This window comes from Leptidea sinapis, chromosome 19, assembly GCF_905404315.1.
Source record: "Leptidea sinapis chromosome 19, ilLepSina1.1, whole genome shotgun sequence".
In the NCBI taxonomy this organism is placed as follows: domain Eukaryota; kingdom Metazoa; phylum Arthropoda; class Insecta; order Lepidoptera; family Pieridae; genus Leptidea; species Leptidea sinapis.
The window spans coordinates 1477616-1503290 of record NC_066283.1 but is presented as its reverse complement, the minus strand read 5'-3'; the positions used below and the strand labels follow the sequence as shown (position 1 = coordinate 1503290).

Below are 25675 nucleotides of genomic sequence, written 5' to 3'. Positions count from 1 at the left end.
ACATTAGTACTGGATTCTCTCATAGACACCCGTACCATCAGCGCCTCAGGAAATTTAATATGATTTCATTGCTCGATCGGAGATCTCTTTCCGGAGTAATATTTTTGTACAAACTCTTAAACAGTCAAATACAATGTAGTAACCTCTTGCAGAATATTAACCTCGCTGTCCCATATTTATTCCCAAGGTTCAAAATCAAGAGAATCTTCCAAGTTCCTTCTGTAAAAACCAACCTGGGAGTTCAGGCGCCTCTCGCTCGAATTCTTCGCGAGTACAATAAGTTAAACGATACCAATTCAGAACTTGATATATTCGGTGGTGGGCTGGTCAGGTTTAAAGAAAGTGTTGTTAAACACTTAGCTCGTACTCAATCGCATTTGTCAAATAAGTAGTTTTTCTTTTTTTTCGTCTTCATTATTTTCATTATTTTAATAAGTTAAAGTTATAATTTGTGCTTCCATTTTTTATTTTTTTGTTTTTATTATAGTTTAGATAGTATTAGTTCTATTTTTCAGAAGTATTTAGGGAGTATTTTTTGTAATTTTTATGTTCACCAAAATTGTCGTATACTTTAGAACTACTAATTGTAACATTAGATTAAGAAAATTGTATTGTATATGATGTGGTGTGCTTTAATAAATAAATAAATAAATAAAAGTTTAACATATTATATAACAATAATAATATAATATTGACACACTTTTTACACAAATTATCTTGCCCCAAATTAGGCATATATAGCCTGTGTTACTTTATATTATATACTTACCTACATATAAACATACATAAATACATATAAACATCCATGACTTGGAAACAAACATCCATATTCATCATATAAATGCTTGCACCTACCGGGATTCGAACCCGGGACCTCTAGCTTAGTAGGTAGGATCGTTAACACTCGCTATTATATTTCGACACTCTCAATGGAAGAAAAAAAAGGGATGAATCGATACTATTGAGTACTCATATGATATCGATAATTTCACTCGATACAAGTATTCAGTAACGAATATTGGCAGCTCTCGATAATGAGTATTAATAACAAATCAAAGTATTCGTATTGATTGGTGCTGCCATCTGCCGAAGGCCCGAGCCCTTAGTCAGCCAGAGGCCGCGCTCCTATAAGTCAAGACAAATTGAGGCACTACATAATATGAAGAATTTATTGGTCAAATTAAGTAATTTGTGTCAGTACATATAATAAACATTGATTATAAATTTATCATTTCTTTTTCTCCATGTCTCATATGCATATCTGGCATAACCTCGCTTATGAATTTAATAATGTTGTTAAAAATTAAATGAGTATTGAGTACACAAGTATCGACTATCGATTCTTCAATAAGTATAAAATATTAAATGTGGTATCGATTCTCGATAAAGGAATGGTATCGTTTCATCCCTAGATATTTTCCATTGACCTAGAACAATGAAATTTAGCAAATAATACCGTCTCATACTGCAAGTATAGGGGAAATTTTGAAAACTATACATTTGTAATTATATCATAAAAAATGTACTGCACCATCGGTGGGCTACTATGCATACAATCTATAAATGGCAATATTTTTTTTTTAATTATTATTAATTTTTTTCGGCTGGGGCATGCCGAAATTTTCAGTCCTTGACCAGTAATATTAGGTTATATATTTTTATTTGTAAATGGAGTTTGACAGCTGTTACCTTCCATACTAAATTGTGCCTGGTGAAGGCCGGTAATACGTTGCCATAATGATAGTTAACTCATAAAAGTTTGTACTATATTTATACAATTCATATAAAAATAAATAGAATAAAGCAGTTGTGTGGTTTTATGAAAGCATGATGTAAGTGAAGCTTTTTTATACAAAATTAATATTTCAGCATAATTATTGAAAAAAAAAAATATTATTTTGTTTAAGTTATTCATAAAATAAAAAAAATGTAACAAAAGAATTTTGTCAAATCTGGGGCTCGAACCTCTCCCTCGAACCCTCCCGGGATTCGGAGTTTTTAATATCTACTTTATCAACCTGACTCGTATGTAAGAATTAAAAATGAATTAAAACTTTATGTACTTCAATTCAGTGTAATGCGACATGCAACAGATAGACCAAACAATAATTGTAACTAAATTAATATGGAATGCAAAAATAATGTTTTTCATAGATTACACGGTGAACAACTAGATGGCGCTATCATGAGTTTTCTGAATCAATCCACTTCGTGGCTTAAAATTCAATTATATTAACATTTTTTTGATAAAATAAGTGGTTCTAAAAAGAAATAACTATGTATTAAATATATTTATTTCTGTCACTACTGTCGTGGTGAGGTATAAATGGAATAAACTGTGAAATCCTAGATCACGCTATCAAAGTTTATTCAGCATGTAACATATATACTGTCGTCAAACAATAGTCCATGGGAGTCCGTTTCTACACAGTAAGGCGGTGGTGGTGGTAGAGCCGCTCTAATTCAACCACCTTTGAGGTTGTTGTGCTCAGCTGTAAGTACGGGTCTTCGACTCGTCTCCCGGACATGCTCGGGGTCTGGGATAATGCTTTTGACGCGCACACCTCGCCCTCTCTGGAGTTGATGGGCTTGTCTGTCCTTAATCTGCGCGGGGATAGAGGACAATATAGCCCTCCTCAATGAGAAAATTACTCCTAGTCTTGGGCCATCCAGTGGCCCGGCGTGGAATCAATAACAGCAAATCGGGTCTTCACTCGCGAGCACAGTCCGACAACAAGGATATCCAAATGTCCTGAAGTAACGAAAGAACGTCCGTTCTTCAAACACAACTGCTGTAGACAATGTGACTCCTTTTTTAAATTATTGAACAAGATTAATAATTTTATTGTTTATAATAACAATTAGTTAATAACATTTCATGTACGACCAATTATTATATTTATCGGCAAACATAATATTATCTCGACATCCAAATATAGAGACAAGACCCGCATAAGTCTCACAGACTACAGAGTTTTCTGAGCGCGCTGAGGGGTATAATTTTTTATTTTTTATTTATTTATTTAATTTTACTAACTGAACGCAAAAAGCCTTTAGAAGTCTTTAAAGAGATTAGGCCTGATTTGCATTCTGTCAAAATATTGTAAATCCAAATGTAAAAACAACTAGGGAACATATTAGCAACAGATTGTCATTAAATGACAATGATAAATAAAAATAAATAAATAAATTTAGATAAATTTTATCTTTTCCAGCCACATACGTAATTACGTACGTAATAAAATACGTAAATACTTTCTCGTATATAAATTTCTTTGCAACATATAAACTTAGGTACTAAGCGTTTCCATTAATTTTTATCGATGATTCTAAATTCAAATTATTATAATTTCTAGAGAAAACTCTACCACCTATGCGTTTTGAAAGAAAATGTAGGCTCGAGTCTGAAAAAGAGACACGAATGAATGTGTTAGCATTACAGAAAGTACTTATGGGACTCAATGACGTTAAAATTAATGAATAAAATTTTTGAAAGTCTTCATTCGCTTGCTATTAACTGGTATATTTCTAAGGACCCTGATCTCATAAGAAACTCTACAACGTCTTGGTCGCGCCAAAATTTCGCTTTCAGCTGAGGTGAAGATAAGACTATCAATTATGTATTATTATCCCCCATTAGTTGTAGTCTTTTTTTTATATATGTGAGAAGGGGCAAACGGGCAAGAGGCTCACGGGATGGGGAGAGGTGAGGCAACCGCCCATGGACAACGGTGTCCGCAACAACAGGTGTGTCAAGATATGCGTTGCCGGCCTTTAAGGTGGGAGTATGTTTTTTTCTTGAAGTCTTAAAATAAAACATAGTTAATTTGATTTTGTTGGATTATTCGATAAGTTTATTGGGACAGAAAAGTCAACGATAGTTACGATTTTTATCTCACGTAAGAGATAGACTGAACGGAACGGCCGTAAGCAGTAAACAGTGATAAAGCAGAGATAAAGCAATTAAAAGTACAAGTTGTTCAAGCCTCAATTTTGCCGCCAGACTAGCGTAAGATGGGAGTTCTATAAACAGTATAGATACCTGATATTTAGTCATAGTCAGAAAAATAGTCTACAAAGTTAATTAATCCCACTTAAGATCGACCTTTGCAAGGACTTCTATTGTTTAAATGTCTAATGAGTACCTTGTGGGCAGTGATGACTGTTCATCACATTGGGAAATTTGTTTTTTTTTTATTACAAAAATATATGTAGATGAACTTTGTTTTGTTATTCGGTAGATTTCTCGTGACAGGCATCGTCATGCTCGCTTAAATGCCTCTGCTTGTGGCGGCGACGTGGGGCGGGTCGTTCCCTTCCCTAAAATATGCTCAAGGGCACCGATGGCTGATCCATGCATCATGCACGTGAACGGGTGCTACTCGTGGTGGCTGAATGGTCTTTTTACTGGGAGGTCTGCTTGATGTGTTTTTATTATTATTATTTCCTTTAAAGTTAAAATTATTATATATTTTATTTTATGAAATGCTCACATAATGCCTTTATTTATTTACGGTATGTGTGGATTGATGCGTCTACTATACTCAATAACTCTTGTGTATATAAGTATTAATTTACTTCTTTTTCTTTTTTTGACTTACGCGTGTAAGCCTTTCAGTTTTAGACATTTGAGTATTTTTGTTGCGTCACTTTGCATATATTGTAATTGAAATGATTTGTAATACAATTAAAATGTACATCTTGACTTAAAAGAGTGGTAATGAGTTTCTTGCTACTTCTCCTCACTGGCTCAACCCTTTACGAAGTAGCGGTAAATTCAATAATAAACAATTTTTTTTTGATATTTGTAAGTGTCATTTCCGTGACCTACATGAATAAAGTGTTTTTGAATTTGAATTTGAATTATAAGTTAAGGGTAGTGTCCATCCTAAATTATAAGCGGCATCATTGCGCTCGTCACTCTGAGACAAAAATCATATAAATTATTTAGGTTAAATAAATGACACTTATGGATGTTAAATGCTTAGATAATTTATACGTCCATTTACGGCTGTTCCCAATATACTATCTACAGATAGAGATAAATTATTACTACCTTCCACTGTCAGTCATTCTTATCGCCTTATATTGAGACGCGTGAATTGCAATTTCAATACAAACTTCTATCGCTGGCAAGCTATACGTTGTCCCATTGACAGACAGCGTGTAACGGATAAGGTGAGATACCGTCGATACGTTTATTAGGACAGAAAAGTCAACGATATTTACGATTTTTATCTCAAGTAGGAGATAGACTGAATATTGGGAACAGCCGTTACAGTCTCTTGCTGTTAGACAACCGACAAAAACAGATCAGGGATATAAGTGTAATAGAGGTTACTTCTAAACCTAGACATACATAAGTTATACATTTTACCATTTACCACTACATCGCCACTACACTAAAAGTAAGAGTAGATGTTAAGTTTCATTATCTAAGTGAATTCACATAAAACTATGGCGCCCATAACTGAACCACAAAACCGACACAAAAATGTTTACACACTACTAGACATTAGAAAGATGATACCACAGACTAGGAATGGAGTGACCGCCCTCAGACTATTAAATAATACATTTTAATGTACGATACATGGGGCACACTAAAAGTTTTTAAACTTTTTTAAACTAAAACTAATGTTATAAGTATTTTTTGAAACGTTGCAACCTTTTTATTTATAAAAAAAACAATTGGCCGGAAATCATTTGTCAATTGTTTTTATCACACATTAAAGTTCTACGTACGCAACGAAAATGGAATTAAGTCGAAAAGATTTTAGAGCGATGATTTTAAAAGTTCTCTCTCCGCAAGACTGTGCCGCTCGTCTTCAAAATGCTTTTGGGAAAGAAGCACCTTGCTTGAGCACCGTGAGTCGATGATTTGCTGAGTTTGAGAGAGGTCGGGTTTCTTTACATGACGAATTTCGAGAAGGACGGCCTTCAACTGCCGTCAACGAAAATAATGTGGCTACTGTTAACCGCCTAATATATATGTCGGAATGAAGCAGCATTTTCCACCCAATAATCAGATCAAAACAACATTACTTTCCGAGTATGAGAAATTAATAGATATATTTTGAACTACATTGTATAGATTTGCATCCAGACCTTTGTCCCCATCTTACTTTGTATTTCTCTATGAATAAGGCCTTGGTGCGGAATAAAATGCAATAGATATGCAATTGCAATATTGATCGTTAATTAATAATTTATTAGTATACTTGTTTGTCCTAATGATTTATCAGGCAAAAGCCCGTAGTTTGTCGTAACTGTTAATTGGGTTGTATGTACTCGTATGTGTCACTATTTTTCAAAGGGTTTCTTATATATTACGGGCCGCGGGTTGATCTATGGCATATAGCTTATGATGACCACGGACGCCAGTGGTTTACTTACCACAGACCGAGCTAAAAGTCCCAGGTTCAAATCCAGTCAGTGTGCGCAAAGATTTGTATGATGAATATTAATGTTTGTTTCTGAATCATGAATGCTTTATTTTTAAGTCTAAAGTTATAATTATAACATTGTCTAACATCGTAGTATAGGGTATGTAAATTGTCAATTTATGTACTATCGCTATCTTATTATCGTGTTACAAAGAGTATATATAGGCTGCGGCGATCACAAAACATAAGGTGACCCGTATGTATGATCGAATGTCCATCTCTTCCATAAAAAAATAATTATTATTAATGACGTACTTGACGGGTGTCATCAAGCAAGCAACGTGCTGAGGTGATATTATGTTTGGATCGCACCTTTAAATAGGTACCTACCGCCCTACAGAGACCTATGATTTTAGTTATTAGAAAAATAAAATTTTGTTACAAAAGAACACGGTTATATTTATGTACCTAAAATTATTTGAAATTAAAACTACTTAATGCATATAATGATAATGCTTAACGGCAACCCGTTAAAACAAGTTCAATCTAAAACAGGAAAGATTTCAATAATGTTGTGTAATAGTAAAAATCAATAACAGGCCAACCTAGCACTCTCGTTGATACCTAGACGTAAACGCCCGTCGGGTCGCCCACACAGCATGGACTACACTTTTCAATTCATTCATTCAGGGCTCTTACTTCTCTGCATGCAAATCAAAAGTCACGCAATCATATTATTATAATTTTATTAATAGTAAATGAACAATTTCTACTATAACTTTGCTTAAGTATATTGCGTTTTTAAATACACAATATTTTCTATCTTATGGATATACGATGTTTACCGGAAATTACCGAACATTTTCAAAATGGTAGACTTTCGCGCACGCGTGAATGTTGGTTAGGTCATGGCGCAACTATAATAGTGATGTTCCAAAACTACCCCTTATAGACCCCTTGATATTTTTATTCACATTATCGTGTTGTGTGTATTTGTGTTGTTAATATTTCTCTGATTAATTATAATACTATATATTTAATGAAATACTATTTACATAATATTATATCATGGTTACATTAAATGAGTACGATATTACAATAAATAAAATTCATTAAACACGTATTTTGCTATTACCTTTATGTATTCTTTGTATATGTAGGTACATATTTGCTGCTATACCTGCAATTATAATAATATGATTTCATATACAGAGTTTCACGTTTCACAACAGATGCAATTTTTATTATGACTTAATAATGATGACTATGGGCTTATTACTTTAAAAATAATGCAAAATATCATTCTTTTGTATCGGTCTACAGCTCAAAAATGTCTGCTTTACGCATTCTTACGGCATGTTGATAAAATAAACAGTGTTAATTTTCAAATACAATACTATTCAGTAACAATGGCTTATTAACAACTAAGGTTGGTACTATTGCTAATTTAACGTAATTAATCGAATAATCGATTTGATAATCATACATACGTACACAAAATAAATAGCTATTAAGAAGAGATGTGCCTGCGTTTACGGAGTCATTTTAATCATAGCATTCGAATCAATAATTCGTCAATATAATAAATTTGCTCTTAGCAAATTATATCAAGTATTTTAAAATGATTGGATAGTAATACCCTTTACATTATTTTGTAAATTAGCATAATACATATTAGTAGTACTCTTATACCCGACTCATATTTATGGACCAATCGAGTTATTTAATTAAAGTTTAAATAAGTTTTTCAAATCACCGTGAAACCATATCTACAATTACTCTTAAAGTTTTTAATTATCTTATCTCTTTATTATTCCACGATTATCAACACGAGTATAATTGATGAGTTTATTAAGAAAGCAAACTATCTATAAATTCAAATATTTACGAAACTGCTGTAGTTAATATCAAGGGCATAACATTCTGCTAGATCTATTTATATTTAAACTTACTACCGAGAATAACGTTAACTAAAATAATGCTATAACATGTTAGATTATTTTATTAGGTAAGTTCATTTATATTAGTTTTAACAATAATTTGAATTTAAATAATATTATTTCGGCCTGGATATCCGTGAATCGCTTATTATATGAATATTTTAATACAGTCTAATTGTTCTCTAAGTATCTCTTGAAATAACAATTTCATTCATTTATGTAATTGTTTTATAACTTTAGTACTTATTTTTGTACATAATATGTTTATGCAGAAAGTACAAATTATTTCAATCGATAAAATTATCGATAGCGTAACATCCCTACATCTGCAGAAAACTCATCAGTATAAACGAGGCGCCCAATGCAGATGGCATTCCCCACGATCGAAGTTTCGCAAAATCTCTACCCGCGAATTAAATATTTGTGAATGGCCAGTGATATGCGTTTAAATAGAACGAACTACGAATTTCATTTGTGAATATCGGAGAAGGTAGGCGAAATAATTATTTAACGTGATTTTGATTCTTAGTAGTTACCTATATTCTCATTCAAGTGCAATTTTTTAAATTAAATAAGTATTTATTTAAAATATATTTTAGTATACTAGGCTTATGTTAACTATTTGGGTAAACACTTTTTTTGAAGAAACAACACATGCATTTCAATGTCATTATGAAAGAATTTTATGGCACGCGAAAAAATTAATTTAATAAAATATTAATTTTTTACATAGTTAATTACTGTAAATTTTTTAAAAAGGTATTTATGAGTTCATTACACTACTTCATAAAAATTAACACCTTATTCAATGTCTCATTATTTTAAATCATGATAAAATAAGACTCGTTATGACTATATACATTCTTAGGCTTAGGTTTATGTATAGTTTATGGTATATTTGATGTTTTTTTTTTGATTTGGTATAGTTTAGTTTAAGTTTAGGCTCGATACAAATTCGTTCAATTTAATTTATATAACTTTAAACCTCTAAAATAGGAGATTACTACGACTTACAAAACCTCTTCTGAATACAAAACCTATTTTTGTATACAATCATTATTTCTATAAGATTACTTTTGGTTTTAAAATGGATAAAATTACATAATCTGTGTAATTTTAAAGTCTGTCTGATGTTTGTAATATTCTATCCTCTGTGTTGTATTGATTTGTCTGTCGGTGTGGCGGGGGGAGGGGTCAGGGATGATAGGATTCAGATCTTCATATCGCCACGTGGAATAACAAATGCTATCCCGTGAATAATCCATTTATTATTTAATGATTGTTACTAAAATTTTGTTATCTCCTATTAACTGTGGTCTCTGAGGACTAGGAGGATTTCTTGGGCCGTGTGTATTTTCATCTCTTGATTCAGGATTTTTCATTTGAAAGCAATACGAAAGAGCGAAATTTCTAGATTGGTCCCATTATTAACAATATTGTGCTGCTTTGTGTTGACCATAAAAATATAGACGAAATAAACAGCATTTGTGGAGGAATTAATAAAGTGATGGGCGAGGGACGGGGGTGGTCACCTAGCAGTTATGTGTCCATGGCGCAGTAGGTAGAACTGTTGACCCCGGTTTCATCCTCGCCCGCCACCTACTTTTGTGTTTTCGGACTCATATTGACCCTACTATATTACTATATTTGACCCTTTATAAAAATAGCCGATCTTCTATGCACTCTTTTTGCCTCCAACTCCACTCTTGACGACAACGGAAAAACACCGTCGAACACCCGCGGTGTTCTCGTGAGCTCGATGCCTGAATACGGGTCAGACAGAAAACTGATCGGCGAGCTCTGTTTTCGTTGGACTCGTGCTTAGAATGTGTGCAGTAAGGGTGTATTCCGGCACTCATACTCAAAAGGCGTAATCCCTGGTCATAGAAGTCAGCCTTTGTTCATCCGAACCAAAAAGGGACATAGTTTGGATCCGGCAAACTACAGGCCTACAACTATTACCTCCCCACTCTCCAAATGATATACCTAGAGGGTCGACAGTTGCACAACGACTGACAGTACGATGGTCGGTCGGCCGGCGATCTTCTGGTATATCTAACACTTAGATGGACGGCGGCAATCGAAAGCAAGGGAGAAAGCCTGGCAATTAGCCTGGATATAGCGAAGGCCTTTGATCGTGTATGGCACAAAGCGTTGCTCTCAGAACTTCCATCATTTAAGCATCCCGAGGGCTTATGCCAGTGGAACTCCAGGTTCCTCACTGGGCGCAGTCACCTGGATTGCAATACCAAATTGGAAGAAGCTGGGCGTCATTAATAGAGCACGGCAATACTTCAAGCCAGCCCACATTCTAGCGGTCTACAAAGCGCAGGTCCGGCCACATATGGAGTTTTGCTATCATCTCTGGTCTGGTGCAAGAGTATGTAGGCGGCGGTGGTCACTAATTCATGTTTCATCAGTATGTAATATAATATATCTCAATATAATTTCCAAAAAACACGATTTAACCTAAAAAAGGCAAAACAGAACTCGGTCTCTCAGACTTCATAAAGTTACAACATAAATTATTAAATATGTGGTATACTTGACTCAATTAAAATATAAAAATTAAAAAAATACTTCTTAACCCAAACATTCTTAATAGGCATTGCTGAGAGGCTTTCTGCTCATTACTTCAATTATTTTAAATAAAAAAACTAAGATATATAAATATTCTTTATAAGCATCGCTATATATCACTATAAATAGCCCACGACTCACAGTACCATTTTGTTTATGGAAGAGACAATGCTATCAAAAACATAACTTCTTCTACAGTTCTTCTACCGTTAAAGTTGTGAGATCCATGTAATCCAAGTCGGTCAATTTATTTAGTTCCTACGGGTCGTTCTGTCTTAATTAGTTACTACATAATTAGCTAACCATATAAATTTTTAACCGACTTCAAAAAAAGGAGGAGGTGCTCAATTCGTCGGTTTTTTTTATGTTTGTTACCTCAAAACTATCGACTGGTTGAACCGATTTTGAGCTGGTGCTTCCCGAGTGGTCCCATTGTAATTTGATATTTTTATACAATCTAATTAATTAATCTTATTCTAGTTACGATTATTGTAATTTTTGGAGTCGGTGTCATCCAAGATAGGTTTGTTACTACATACATAGTTATAGGTGAGATGTGCTTGAGTCGTGAGGAGGCGAGAGGCGAGAGCGGGTTACGGCGGAAGGACACCGATTCCAAAAATTACAATAATCGTAACTAGAATTAGATTAATTAATTAGATTGTATAAAAATACGCAATTATTTTTATACTTTTTAGTGCACATTTTATCTAATGTTTTGGAATAGTGTTTTTGAAGGCGGTTGTTTTTTTTGTTAAAATTTCTAAAAATACTTTATAATTTAAATAAATAAATTCCCTTGTCCCTCGCATGACACAATGTATTTTTTTTTTAAATTAAAATACAATGTATCTCTCAAGTAATACATACTTAATATTATATTAAACTAGATTGTTTAGTTGATGTGTCAGGCTTCTAATGTTATCCACAATGAAGTTATATAGGGGTCCAAAATGGCCAATATCTGCTTCGAGGAAAAGATGGTACGGCCGTGCAATATTTTTAATTCTAACTAGCTGACCCAGCAAACGTTGTATTGCCATCATAGTTAACAACTGTAGTTAATCTACCAAGTAAGGTAGCTAAAAATAAGTTTGTTTTTTACCTCCTGAGAAAGTTAGAAAGATACAAAGATTCTAATTAGTTATTCATTTTAAACTATTCTTTCAACTTGGTTTCTGAACTACGGGGGACACATGAAAGGAACAACAAAATTGTTATTTTTATTTAATTCCGAAAATTTTCATATTTATTCCTTTTAAACCTTCTCTGGACTTCCACAAATAATTCAAGACCAAAATTAGCCAAATCGGTCCAGCCGTTCTGGAATTTTAGCGCGACTAACGAACAGCAATTCATTTTTATATATATAGATTATAATATTTGGATATGATTTAAATAAAATAAGATAAAGATCTCGTTTTCTCTTCGCAGTCTCCTTGAAAAGGAAATCTAGAAAGGTTTTGAAACGTCGGGTTAACTAAAATTATAATAAAAATGTTACTTTTACGCAAAAATCTAATATAAATACACAGATACACACGCGATTTAATCCTTTAAATGTGTTTTATTTAAATGTGTAACACCCGCGTTAATCAAAAGAAAATATGATTTGCAAAAAATATAGTAAGTATATACTGATTACTAATGTGCCATGGTGAATATTATAATATAGGTACATATATCGAATTAATTTTGGATTTGAATACCTAGCTATAACTACACGTTACATTCTATAACTTATTAATATCATAAATATATCACGACATCATATGTTTTAAATTAATGCAAAATATCACTGATAGAGGCCGTTGTCTCGATTTCTCTCTCTCTCTCTTATTTGCACAAACAGAAATACTAGCGAAATTATTTTTTAAATAAGGGTGAATAAAACTGTAATTTCTTACGGGTATTCGAATCTAGAGGTGTATCACACACACACAAAAGTAAGTCAGTACCCTTTCAACCTAGTGTTGGTTGCCCTCGACCTCACAAAGGAATAAAAGGGTAACTACCTCTAATGTTAAACGTTTGCCAGTACAGGGTATTAAAGTGGACGGTCAGTTACAATAAACAAACTATGTGGTAGCTATATACATGTTTTAAACGCAATCAATAAGACTTCAAATAGCTCTCTGCTACAGTAGACATATGTATTATGTATCAGTACGAAAACTAAGCCTTGTTGATAAAATACTTACCTACATGTGCGTACACTTCATTGAAGCAATAGGGTTGTCAAATTATTTTTCTAACCGACTCTAAAAAAGGAGTTTTAGAACGAAGTTGCTTATGGGGCGTTGCGAAGCGTAAAAAAGTAAAAACGTAAGATTTTTATGTATAGTGTATATGTATGATATCTATACAGTGTATAATGCAATATTATAGTCTACATGATGACTGTTATGTAATATTAAAAAAAAAAACATTTTATTGAATGTTTTTCTTGGAAATATTTTATTTGGATTTTTTTTTAATTTTCGTTGAAATATTGACGGGAAACATTGAAATATGTGTTCTTAAACTTTGTCCGTTGAAGTTTTACTTGTACCACAGTCTTAAGAAACTCTTTCCTGCAGTCATACCACGAACATGTCTAGATGGGGCAATTATTGTTTTCGTGAGTGTCATTAACGAATATGACATCGATTTTGAGATCCAACATGGCGGATGTGACTATAACAATAAAATCAATTGGGTGTCATTTTCGAGAATTTCGGGAGTGTTAATGACAAATATGACACCCATTTCAAGATCCAAGATGGCGGATGTAACTTTTTTGAGATTTTCGGGAGTGTCAATAATGAAAACAACACCCATGATAAAAAGTTGATAATTTCATGTAGCTCCAACTCGGATTTACATTTTGAAAGCATTATCAGTTTCAACATCCTCAAAAACTATGAAAACGACACCCATGATGCAAAATTTGTCAATTTCATGTAACTACCAACTTGGATTTACATTCTGACATCACTATCTATTTCAGCACCCTGGAAAAAAATTAAACCACACTTATAAAAAAAAACTTGATAGTTAATATTGCAGCCGCAATCTTAGTGTAAATTGTGAATTATGTTCACGAATTTATTATAATCGATCTCAAGGACTTATAATTCGAATACCTACTAATTATAATAGTAATATAACAGTAAATCATTCTTATATACTATACTACTTTATAGATAAAAAACGAAAACTGGAGTTTTAATAACAATAATAAATCATTTTATTTCAGGCTACAAGGCCCATAAAATAAATACCTTATAATCTAACATACATATTTATATAACTTAAATCTACGTCACATTTTCGCGGTGCAGGTTCGGTAACTTCCGGCGGTCGGCGACGTCCGCGATACTTGCGGAACACGACCCCCCTCGGCCACAGATTCCCGTCCAGGAAGGTCGATATATGTTCTGTCGGGACGCGAACAACAAAAGAGTTAAAATCTACAGCGTAACGCGTCACCAACTTTTCGACCCCCAACCGAAACCTTGTCTTCTCCACCAAGTACTGAACAATGTCGGAGGCCTTGGTGGTGTGGTGAAAGCGAGAGACGTATATAGAGATATACTCGTACGTCGCTGGGACTACGGCACGATTATGACTTTTGATGGAGCCGAGTTCAAATAGCCATATACCACGCAATACGCTGGCATTTTTAAAAGGATCGCGGACACAAATAACAACGTGACACTCAACCGTTTTGACCGCGAAAGCCGCTTAGGGGCCTCGTCGATGCCCATGTGCAACTTACCGGGCTGATTTGTGACAAATTTTGATGAGATGTTTATCTCTCTCACATGGTTTGTTTGTCTATATAATAGTATATACTTATTTGGCATAACAAAGCAAAAATCCTTAAAATTATTTATTCCTCCTGCTAGTCTACGTATTATATACATCATTATTTCTACCGCGATATGTATGATGATGTAATGTATGTTATGATGTAATCGTAGTCTTATCATGGTACGGGATGTCATGGGACATCCGCATGTTCTGTTCGCGGGAACAATGCCTTGAATAACCTGATAGATCTGACAGATACGTAGCTCTACGCGCGTAGCAATTTATTAGCGCTGAACTGAACGCGACAATATGTTTTCATTGTTATAGCTATGCTTGACCGACGTTCGGTCGAGCTCTAAATACAGCCTTAGGGAGGTTTCACACAAGGTCCGATCCGAATCCGATCCGCACCCGTGAAAATACGGTCCGGAGTTGCAGAACTATTTCGATGTTAGGTTACGCACTAGATCCGGCTTCCTTCATCTATAAACCATTTATTTCTGATACAACATTATAAAACGATGTATACATATTATTCTGCCAAACTGCGCAGCAGTTTGTCGGCAGTAATTCTCGTGTTTCGCAAATTATCAAATCAATATTATGTTTTTGTGTGTGACAATTTAAAAGTCCCTACCAGTATTTCTTAAGTCTATTTATTATGGACATTGTGCTAAGTAGAACTTTCGCAATAAGTTTTTCACCTGATTTTTTGTTTTACAATTCGACAATTGTGACGCTATATGGGTAGTTAATTCATTTATTAATGTAGGTATTACCCATTGCATGCTACGCATACCGTAATAATTACATATTTTAGGTACCACTAGCTTGTTTTTGTTAGATAGCCGAGTTGAGTAGGTATGCACTCTCTGTACTACAAATTTATTTATATCTCGATATTGTTCGATTAACGTTAATAATTTTACCTTTTTATCAATTGGAATAATACTACATATTTTAAACAAGCGTTCATAGTTCCCGTTAAGTTTGTTTTTTACATTTCTGTTCACTAAGAGCTTTAATGTTCTTATTTGCAAAGTTTTGATTTTATTTTTATTCGTAGTAAAAGTTAGTCCATAGCTACTCAATCCGTAACTAATTGTTGCCTCGACCAAAGAGTGATACAGGGTGTACAAAATATTTTTACCCACCGATGACTTTAAGTGATAAATTTTACCAAATACTGTGCGGAGTTTCGAACATACTGAGTTAACATGTGCATTCCATGAGAAATTTTTATCAACAATGAGCCCTAGATATTTATACGACGTTACCTGTTCCAACTGACTACATTGACATATTTGTGAGGAACTATGCAAGCAAGAGTAACTATGTCCTATTATTTTAATTTTAATATCTTTATATTGACTATATGGTGAGAATATAGGCATACATTTTGTCTTTTCCATATTAATAATAATTCCATTGTCATGTGCCCATTTATTAATATTATTAAAATCTTGTTGCAATATGATTTGAATAAGATTTGGGTCTCTACTACTATACAATAAACATGTGTCATCAGCATACATATATGCTTTACAATTTTTTATAACTTTGCTCATACTGTTCACATGAATACTATATCCTATCGGACCAAATATGGAGCCAGTTGGAACACCATTTAATACTGTACCTGGATCACTCTCTGCTCCAAGGACATTTACTTTAAGTAGCCTGTTTTTGAAATAGTTTTGGAACCAGATTTTAATAGGCCCTCGTATACCGCATTCATCCATAGACTGCAATAAGGCGTCGTGCTCCAGCGTGTCAAAAGCCTTTTTAAAATCTATAAAAATAGCTACCACCAATTGTTTTTCATTTAAATAAGTATTAACATCATTAGTAAAAGAAGTAAGCGCTGTTGTTGTACTTCTATTTGGTCTGAAACCATGTTGTATGTTCGATATAATATTATTATTTTCCAGAAATGCTACTAATTGGCCGACAATGACCTTTTCTGTAATTTTATTTATTGTGTTTAGGATTGCAATGGGTCTGTAATTTGTATAGTCTGTATGTAGTCCTTGTTTGTGAATTGGTCTAATTAATGACAGTTTTAACTCTTCTGGGTACATTCCTTTCTTAATGCTTAGATTGATAAAATGCGCTATAACCTGAGATATGTCTTTTTTAATTAATTTAATATCCCGAACCCTTATACCATCCGAGCCTGGCGCCTTATTGCAATCTAATTGATCAATAATTTTCTCTACTACAAACGCAGTCACTTTTTGGTATCTAAAACTAATGTTGGATTCCTTAATATATGTTTGCCTGTCTAAAAACTTGTGCTGACATTTATGTTTTATTTTATCTATTTCATTTGTGAAAGTCTCACAGAATTTATTACATATAGTTTTGGGTGTTTCATTTTTACCCATATATTTTTCTATTACACTATCTACAGATAAATTGTTCTTACCTAGCCAGCTGTTTATTTCTTTCCATATTTTACGCATATCACCCTTACAGCATTCAATTGATTTTTTTCTTTGATTATTTTTAGCGACATTTATGGCTTTCTGTAATTTATTTCTATATTTATTATACTTAAGTCTAAGTAGATTGTTATCTGGTTTAGCTTTCCATTGCCTAAAAAGTAAATCTCTGTATTCCATCATATTTTTCAGCTCCTTGGTAACCCATTCCTTAGTTTCACGTTTTTTTCTATTGTTGGTATGCATTTTTGATGAGTCATATATTTCACAAAAGATTTCACTTATTTTATGATATATTTCGGTGCTATTATTACACTGTAGCAGTTCTAACCACTGAACATCCTGTATTTTGCGTGCTATTTCTTTGTTATTGTAAACAAGATAAGGAGCTGTCGTGTTGAAAACCTGTTTCGGAACTTCGATCATAAGTCCAATTAAATAGTGATCGGCCACCTTACTCATTACAGTATATGAGTGCAGTGAAGCGGCTGTTGCATTCCGCACAAATATGTGGTCGAGGCAGGACGCCTGCCGGCGACCCGCAACAATAGCTTCTCGAGTCACATCTTGTATGCCACATTGTAAGCCTAGTTCCGATAATGTGTTTAAGTATTCATTTGCGGTCGAGTTTAGCTCGCTTTGAAGGATGTTAATATTGCAGTCACCAACTAGAATAATATTTTTAAGTGTAGAAGTACGGTGAAGTGTTCTTCTGATTTCCGTAATGAATTTGTTTTTGTTCATGTTCGGTGGTCTGTATATGACCATTAATTTTGTATTATAACAAGATTCGCTAATAGTTATTTGTCCGTATATAGTTTCAAACGATGAACAATGCACGGTTTCAGGTAGAAATTGAATATTATTTTTTATATACATGACAATACCCCCTCCTCTTCTATTCTGTCTTGTGTTCGAATACATAGTATAACCATCTATATTGTACATGCATGTTTCGTCTTTTCTAATATTTACCTCCGATAAACATATAACGTCTAGGCTAGATAGGCAAGGGTTTAATAACATTAATAGCTCGTTGAAATGTTTACGTAGGGAGCACACATTTATATGAACAATATGTAATGCCAAATTTGCTTTTTGTATATTTTTTTGCCAATTTTGCAATTTTGTATAGTTTGAAACATAAAAATCGTTAAATTCAATATCCATTGTAATAATTACTTTTACTTTTATAGGGTATAGAATAAATATAACTGTCTACTTTAGATAAATGCGTGGACAAAAATAAATACCTTACTTTTGTGAGTTTTCCAGCAAATAAGTATTAATATCACTTTCACAACGCACTTGGAATATCTTCTTATCATTTACATCTTTTCTTATCAATATACGACCTTCTTGAATCCATATAAACTTGTAAATTTCTTTAAGTTTTTGTTTCGTGGTATAAAACAAAAGATGCTTTTGATATGTCAGATGCTCATTAATATAGATTCGTGTGTTGTCATTATTGTTGTACAAAGTGTGCATAGTTATTGGTGTTTTACGGCATTTTAACCATTCACTACGGCCAGCTGTTGTTTTAAATCTAATTATTATTTTCGATCGTAAGTTTTTTTCGCCACCCACTCTCCAGGCATTTTCAATGTCACTTGTGCCGAGTTTCAGGTTCTGTGCAATTTTTATAGTTTGCTGCATTACACTTTCATCACTAATTTTTTTCAAATTCACTATTTCTAAATTCAGTTTTAGTTCCTTTTGCTCAAGAGCTCCAAGCCGTTCTTCCATCACGTTATTACATTTCTCGAGGTGAATATTTTTTGGATAATATCTTTCATTCTACTCTCACATTTTTTTGTCACTTCGGCACATTTTTTATTGAAAGTTTCCATCTCCTCAGTTTTAGAATGCAGGTACTCCAAGGATTTTTCAATTTCGACGTTCGTATTTTTAAATTCACTTATTTGGCTTTTTATGTCAGCCATTTCTGACTGTAGACTTAAAAAACGAGTGTCTTGTTCTTCTTTCATTGAGGCCAACATGCTGTTCATGCTTTTCATTTCATCTTTGATCATTTTTAAAGTTTCACTCAGAGCATCGGTTGGATGACAGCTTTTATACCTTATCGGATCGGCCGATACGGTACTCGAGTCTGAATCCGTATCTTCCTTACTTCGCTTCTTTTTTGGCTGTCTCATATTTACCCATTTAGCCATAGAAACTTGCTTATCCTGTTTTCCCGATATACTTGAGTCTGACCCATAACATTTGTTTGTCTCTTTGTTGGGTGTGCGTTGTATATTCGGCATTGTAATACGCTCAGCTGGTAGAAATATTGTAGGTACAGTAAAATAAACGCAACTTAATTTTTAACAGCACTCGACACACGTCCGTCCGCTACAGCGAAGCGCGAGTATATTCAAAGTTGACTGAATTCTTTCAGTCAACTTTGAATCTCCATTCCGGAAAAGTTTATTGACGGACCGAAGTAGCCGTGGTATTATTTGTATGAACGATCGCACATTGCACGTAACACTGCATGGTGATTGTTAAATAGCATTGCCAGAAGTTGACGCCAATTGAAAAGGATCATGATCAAAGATGCTGCTGTGGCTCCGCGTAAAATGATGTATGCCAAAAAGTGGCCCTTGAATTGCTTGGATTTGGATCAGAGATCGGACTAGTGCCTAAGTAATATCTGAGAGAGAGGAGAGAGGAGGAGAGGATTAGATATCCTAGGATTACTTGGTAAGTAAGTAAGATCTTTATTTGTTGACAAGGGTAATACATTCTTCTTCTTTGTCGGATTACTCTTGAGAGAGCAGTCGTTGTCACGTCGAACGATGAACGATTCTACGCCAGTTATCCCTGGCTGTTGCTTCTCTGGCACATGTGTTGAGAGGAGTGTTGGTTAGAGCTTTGATCTGGTCTGTCCAGCGCATAGGGGAGCGTCCTCTTGACCTACTGCGTTATTGTGGACCCTTACCTGAACAACAAGTCTCTCTATGACATACTCTCCGCGTCGCGTGACATGTCCGAAGTAATACATAATAGATGATTTTAAATACATTTTAGCTCTGGAAGTCTTTCTGAATTTAGTCCGAGATTTCCAGATCTGTATTTTCAACGGGTACGGATTGGACTCTGATCATAGTGCGAAACCTCTCTTAATTGAACCGAGACAAAAGCAAACAATTGGTATCGTTTTGCAACAAAAAATAAGAAATTGCCTCGAAATATAAGAAAGGGAGAGTGCGTTAGAAATTTCTATTCATACAATTTTTCCATACTTACACATAATTCACTTAATAAATGACGCATTAACAGCCCACGTATCACATTCGTAGGCCGAGCTAATATAGGTCATTTTGTTTACCTCTCAAAATTAACTCACATCTATGATCTGATCCTGTGCCAGCTTAAAACCTCAAAGAGTAATTTTGTATATGACCACCATATTCAACATCAGCTCGATCTGTCAAGTATTGTCAGGAACGTATTGATCCCTTGGATTTGCGGAGCTTTTTTTTGGTATCTAGACAATTTTATAACATATTTTGCATGTCATGAATATTATGTTAACATCTTATGCACAATGTTTCTTGCAAAAAAAATCATTTCATTTCAACTCATATTTGTATTGTAGCTTCAATCTATCACATAATACCTGTCATGCCATCTAGGACTAGAGAAATTCTGCTTTATAAGCTATGCTTAGGTAGATAGGTACTAAAACCAAAGATGACCCAATTACGACCCAAGTTGGTTCTTACAACTAATACCTAAATTTGCTAAAATCAGTGTTTCACTCAATTATACTGCTGTATTTATCATAATAAATCTATGTATTATAGTGCTTAAGATACCAAGTAATACATCTCTCTCTCAGACTCTTAACACGGGAAACTTTCCCAACCAGTTTATAAAATAGGGGAATAACAAAGGCTTTCCGACCCGTCGTGTTGTCCTTGACACAAATGCGTGCCCCAATATTAGGGACGGTGGATCAATATAATGTACTCTAGAACACTCTTCTTAGTAATTTATGGTGGCTCAAATTACTTATTCGAGAAATCTTGATATCCTTCCTCAGTATATTTGTATATATACTATGTTATAATACATAAATTACACTTACCTAATACTTGTTGTACTTGTACCTTTAACAAATAAAATAAATAAATATAAATTCACATCAAGCACGGGGCAAACAATACGTAAAATATGCATAAGCATCATGCAAGCATTAATAAACGGTCACCATGCTTGGCATATGCCGCTTGACCGTCTCGGACATAGACATATTCTGTGTATACAGCGAGTTTTGCTAGCCTGCAATGATGATTATAATTTGTTTTATGGCTGAAAGCACGTACAGTGGAGTGCAAAAAAAATTTTAACTGTCAATGTGTACGTTGGCTACATGTGTGCTTTATATTCTACATCTTTATACTACATTCTTTTATACTATATTCTTTATTCTACATTCTTTATAATACATACTTCTATATTAAGTAGTAAATTTATTTCATGTTTGGCTTAAAGGACTTGTGTCCAAAGCCGTTAATAAATTTAAAAAAAAAGTAGCTAATGTCGACCGTGTCTTACGACTTGTCAATCAAAATCGGTTACACTATAAATAGGTTCTCTTTCCTTTTCTATCTTATTATAATATGTGCGTTACAGATGTTCTTCTCTCTCGCACCCTTTGTCTTTTTTTTATACGCTAGGTAGTAGGTATATTCATATTGCAAGTGTTGGAACTGCATGAAGATCCTTATGAAGATGTTAAGATCAATCTTACAAAAAACAGTTTTTGCAAATCATTTGGTCGGTAAATTTATAGGCAAAGTAAGCGAGAAATTAGTAACAGAACGTAAGAAAACATTTATTGTAACTATTGTCTGTTTCTCAGAAACCACTTAATGGAATCAAAGTTGAATAACTAATCAATATGAACCGTTCTTTTGACTAACATTTACAGTTTATTCCATCAAAATCGATCTACAGAATCTTGACAGATTCATCAAAGCGTCGAGTGCTGCCTCGTGTCGCACGGGTTGTTGCGAGATATTTGTGGGACGGCGGCGTTGAGCTTACGTCACGTCGTACGTAATTCGCGGCCATTATGCAGCCTAGCGAAGCTCTAAGAAAAAAGAGATTCACTCGATTGTATGAAACGTGCAGTGATTGATAGTTTGACAGATGACGGCTATAATCTTGTAAAATACGGAGATAGCCGAAAACCACTACGTATTAAAGCTACTGTTCGCTTTCAAACTTAGCCGGATTATATTTCGTCGCCAATCGCCATACTGAAATTACTATTTCAAACTTATGTCAAACGACTGCACGCTACATAAACTAAATGTCAAATTTTACATAGGCAGTCCCGCCTCTTATTATGTAGTATTTACATCCTCTTTGCCATTAACACAAAAAATCGTAGATATAATTGGCTATAATATTTATTTAAAAAAAAGTGTGTGTTCGAACCGGGGTCTTCTGCTTTCCGGATCACCCAATGTCCCATCTGAGCTATAATAGTCTTGTATATAGTGGCGAAATTTACCTTTGTATTCTAATGTTATTGTAGCTGTTTCTCATTCAAACATGGATAAAACGATTTTTTTTAAATTGAAACCTAGCTAGATCGATTTATCACCCCCGAAATCCCCTGCATACTTAATTTTATGAAAATCGTTGGAGCCGTTTCCGAGATTCAGATTATATATATATATATATATATACAAGAATTGCTCGTTTAAAGATATAAGATATTATTTATGCTTCTGCTGCTATGCTGTGCTATTCTACTTTTTTAGAAAGAACATTGTATAATCTTGCAAAGATGGTTTCGATATTTAAGCATTAAATAATTAATACGGCTGTATGGGCCCTTTGCCTCTCCTAATAATGGACGATAAAATAAAAAATTAACGAATGACGCAAACGTCAGAAAATTTTAGGAACTAACTTCAACCAAAATACTCCAACTAAAATTTAACTCTCATAATTTTTTCATAACGCGCCAAAAGATGTACAACTTCAAAAAACTAAAAACGATAACTTATAGCGAACATATAGCTCAAAATCTGTTTTACATTTTATGTAATCCTGTCCTAGAAATAGTATCTAAAGAACATTTTCATGACGTCATCACAGCTTTATTTGCTCGTTTACAAATTATTCAGGGCTAAGGTAAGGTTAGTGAGGTTAATTCCCGTGCTAATTATCGTCGCGGGTCTAGGACGGGTGATCGAGTTAATTTTTTAATGGCGTTGATAGCTATCAAGGCCCATATTGATTAAACTTTTACTGCCGTTTAACACGGCATTTTCAATCCACACATATCACTTACGCAAACTTTGAGAAAATTGTTAAGGGTGATTTTTCATATTTTTATCTTCTTCTGGCACCGTACAAGACGTTTCATAATAATGACTACTAATTCATAATATTTGACTACTAGTTGTAGATATCTCCTTTCTGTTTGCCTTAATAAATAGAAAAAGTTTATTTTAATAGATTAACAAAAAAACTGTTGGTTTTAATACAATACAAACTGTTTAGGTTATTTTTTAAACCACTGCATTACTATAATAGGGCCATTCTGTACATCGTCAAAATTACTTGAATAACGGTTTATTTTAAACGTGAGTGATACAAATAGCGAGGCAAGGAAGGTCGATAAAATAATTATAATGTATTATATTATTAGAATTCATATGAATAAGAAATAACAAGGGTCCTAAAACTGAAACTTGTGGAACTCCCTCTTTACGTTAATCTATATAAAAATAAGTAAGAAATCAGCTGCAGACCAAAAATTTATTCCTAATTATGTGATCGGGAAATTGTCTGTCTTGATGTCTGTAATGATCTGTCTTTTGCTTCGTGTTCAACACAATCGAAAGCCTTGGATAAATCATAGAAGACGCCAAGCCCATCTCCGAATCTCCTTCAAATAAGTATATATTATATAAGTTAATACAAACGTCGTTTCTTGAGCGTGTGGAACCTACATTACAGTGGAAATTAAGGAGTTACAATTTCAAGATTCCAACACACACGGAAAACAGGAATAGTCCAACCTTCTATTGTAGTTTAAAATGTGTAATCCTTATTGGGCATATTACCACCTATGTTTTTTTTTTATATTTCCGTTCCGATTTTATAGATCATCAAGCTTAGAGTGTGTTATTTGATCGGTGTTAATGAATTTATCAGTGTTTACTGTATTGATCGGTGCCAACATTGAACAAAGTTTTATTTTCTTATTATACGCGTGGTAGTTACGTTGATTAAATCAACCAATACAAATTGAACTAAATTAATGGATTTTCTACTCTATTCTATTCTTCCTACAGTGGCTTCTGTGGAAGGGGCACCATATTTCAGCCAATGTCACGTTTCAGTAGACCACCAAGCTTAAGGCTTTTTATTTAATCGCTGTTAACGAATTCATCAGTGTTTATTGTAGCTTCATACCTGTGTGAACTGACATTATCTTTTATGGTTGACATTAAAACTAAAAAAGAGCAATAGACTTCAATTAGAAAATGATTTGATTGTTAACATTTCAAAGATACCATGATTTGACAAATATTTAAAAATTAAACAAGCCCATCGTTTTCACTAAAATTGTGTTCTTTGCTTTACCTTGCCTTTTTCCTGCAACCGGCGACTTCTTAAGTAAGGCTACGCGACCCCCCTAGGGGTCGCGGCCCACAGATTGAAAAACAATAGAAGTTTGATTGAAAATAATATATTGCAAACACGGTAACAAACTTGTAACAAGTCATAGCTAATTTATTTCTTCAATTAAAATGTCTTCTTACTTCGACTCAAACTAGGTTAAATTAATTAATTGCTTTAGTTAGCTGTGCCATAATTAACCTTCGCCTTTGGTAGAATTACAGGAAATGGAGTAGAGACAGCATGTTAACATGTATAATATATTATATATAATCAAAATTTTTAGTGGTGAGCGCAAAATTTCAAAAGTTTATATACATTTTACTATTTAGCACCAACTCGGAAAAGGCTAAGCTGAGAAGAAGTGGGAATAAACTCTTTGTCCCCTTTAAATCAACAGTTTAGATTATTTATACGTCTAGATAGACTATGACAGCTGTGAAAACTTCGAAAAAATTGAGTTTAGAACTAACCTCTATTTTGAGCAATTCAACAACAACTACAAACAAGCAACACAAAGTGTCATACAAATCGCGACTGAAGACGTAGCTTGTCACGCACACTAAACTAATATTCCTGGCCTGTTTTTATCTGTTGTCTAACAGCAAGAGACTCTATCTAGACGTATTGATTACCTAAGATCAACAGTTATATCGCTTCACAAATTATTTAATTGCAATAATTATACTAAATAACAACTATCTATGTAATGTATGTGTATGTACAAAAATGCTCAAACGTCAAATATGACTCACACGAGTAATTTTAAACAAAATATGTAAGTATATCACTATAAACAAATGAGATAACCTTAGATTAATGATTGGTCTCCGCTGCGCTCCAACTAGATAGCGCTGGCATTGTCGTAAAG

The 25675-nt window shown here is 33.8% G+C and overlaps 1 protein-coding gene across 4 annotated transcripts in view; it reads left to right on the top strand.

Moving 5' to 3' along the window:
• The first annotated feature begins 8303 nt into the window (after nucleotides 1-8303).
• Nucleotides 8304-25675, top strand: part of LOC126969893 (sodium- and chloride-dependent transporter XTRP3A) — a 54212-nt gene continuing 36840 nt past the window's right edge. For 3 of the 4 annotated variants that reach the window (XM_050815507.1, XM_050815510.1, XM_050815509.1), the window contains exon 1: nucleotides 8660-8816. The gene's annotated coding sequence lies outside the window, so the exon portion shown is untranslated. Of the gene's footprint in view, nucleotides 8395-8659; nucleotides 8817-25675 lie in introns of those variants that run through there. The other variant, XM_050815508.1, reaches the window with a different exon arrangement.